Source organism: Dipodomys merriami, unplaced genomic scaffold (assembly GCF_024711535.1).
Source record: "Dipodomys merriami isolate MVZ:Mamm:240054 unplaced genomic scaffold, mDipMer1.0.p SCAF_36, whole genome shotgun sequence".
NCBI classification, from domain to species: domain Eukaryota; kingdom Metazoa; phylum Chordata; class Mammalia; order Rodentia; family Heteromyidae; genus Dipodomys; species Dipodomys merriami.
In genome coordinates, this window is record NW_027205159.1 from 11119411 (window position 1) to 11121820 (window position 2410).

Genomic DNA, 2410 nt, shown 5'->3' on the forward strand with positions numbered 1-2410 from the left:
TTTTTTTATTGTGAAAATACCGTAGAGAGGGATTACAATTACATGGGCAAGATAATGAGTACATTTCTTATCAAGCATTGTTACCTCTGCCTTTGTTTCCCCTTCCCATCCCTTCCCGCCAAAGTTGTAATGTTTGTTTTTCAACATAACGATTTGTACATCTCATTGTTGTAATGGGTCCACCTGTATCCCTATTTAAACGATTTGTTTTTTCCCTTCCCCTCCAAAAATTATACCAACATCAAATACAGTGAAAACAGGGATTATACCATGGAGGAGTGACATACATTGTCACAAACAAATCATCTTATAAATATGTTAGAAACAATTGCATGAAAGCAAAAATATTTGAATATTTTTGGGGGGTTCATTTCACCTAACATCAACTTATCTGACATTTTCTACTTGACTCAGACATATACTTGTTATTGCAAATAAGGGAAACCATGGGACCTATGTTTCTTTGGGTTTGGCTTACTTCACTTAATATAATTTTTTCCAAGTCTTCCCATTTCCTAACAAATGGGGAGATGTCATTCTTTCTGATGGAAGCATAGAATTCCATTTCATATATATACCACATATTCTTGATCCATTGATCTACTGAGCGGCATCTGGGTTGGTTCCATATTTTAGCTATGGTAAATAATGCTGCAATAGACATACTTGTGCTGGTAGTTTTAGTATGGTCTTGTTTGTGATCATTTGGGTAAATGCCCAAAAGTGGGATTGCTGGGTCTTAGGGGAGCTCTATGTGGAGTCTTTTGAGTTAACTCCATATTGCTTTCCAAAGTGGCGGAACAAGTTTACACTCCCACCAGCAATGAAGTAAGGTTGCCTTCTGTCCACAGCCCCTCCAGCATCTGTTTTTATTAGAGTTCTTGATTATAGCCATTCTAACTGGGGTGAGGTGGTATCACAATGTTGTTTTGATTTGCATTTCTTTTATGGCTAGAGAGGTTGAGCATTTCTTCATGTGTCTATTGGCCATCCTTCTTTCCTCTTCAGAGAAATTTCTCTTTAAGTCTTTAGCACACATATTTATTGGGATGATGTTAACTCTGTTTTCATGTTTCCAATGTCAGATACAAGATGTGACATCCAGATGACCCTGTCTTCATCCTTTCTATCTGTATCTCCAGGCAATAGTCTCCATCACTTGTAGGGCCAGTAGGAGCCGTGGTACCAATTTAAACTGGTAACAGCAGAAACCAGGGAAAACTCCTATGTTCCTGATCTAATATGCAATGAGTTTACAATTTTGGGTTCCATTTAAGTTCTGTGGCAGTAGGTTTTCGATAGTATTCATTTCTACCAGTAGCAGCCTGCACCCTGAAGATGTCACAAGTTATTACTATCAACATGGTACTGGTTTTCCTCCCACCGTAATACATAACAAAACTCTACTGACCTGTATACTGGCAACAGCAAATTTTGTCCTTTGTGAAAAACCCTAGGGTCTCATCTCCTTATTAGAGACCATATTCTTCACACATCAACCCACCTGGGATGATTGTCAGCAACATTTACAGGTGCTTTTCACCTGGGAGGAAAGGGAGTAAATCCAGCACAGTGCCTTGAAGGCAGTCCATGTACCTGATGGTTTCCCCACTGATGACCCAGTCCATTTGGAGCAAATCTTTCCTCAGACTTGCCCAAGCTGGGACTACAAAAGCAATCGAGGCAAGGAGGCACTTTTCAATTATCACCACTGTGTTAGCAGAGATACAGGCAGTGGCTAGGAAACCAACTAATTTATCTATGGTGAGTGAAACTGTACAGCTCCCCAGTGAGTCCCCTAATGCTTTTCTGGAATGGCTCCTAGAGGCCCCTAGGAGCTATATGGCTATAGATCCTGAGGCCCTGGAGAATTGAAGAGACCTAACTATGGCCTTTGTTACCCAATCAACCCCAGATATTTGAAGAAAGCTTCAAAAGTTAGAAGGTTTTGAGGGAAAGGAGTTATTTGCATTAGTAATGGTTGTTCAGTGGGTGTTTGATAACAGAGATACCCTGGAAGAAAAATAGTCTAAGAAGGTACTTCGAGTTTTGGTAGCAGCACCAGTATTGGGATCAAGAAACCCTTGTCAAAAACAGTATATTCATTTGAAAATGGCAGTAGGGAACCTCTAGGAGGAGATCAGTGTGCTTACTGCAACCAAAGGACAATGTGATGTCACTGTGGAGATGATGTCACAAAGTGTTAATGATGGTACAATGGCATGTCTGACCTCAACTGTCCTTAATTCAAAATAATGATATGGTTACCAAAGAGACTGTGATGTCCCAAAGGCCATGTGTTATTTCAAAGGTGCTAAGAGGTCATAATAGGGTTAGCATGTCACAATGTGATTGTGATGCCACAATGGCAATGTGACTCACAAAGGGTTGGTGTTGTCACAGTGGTGAT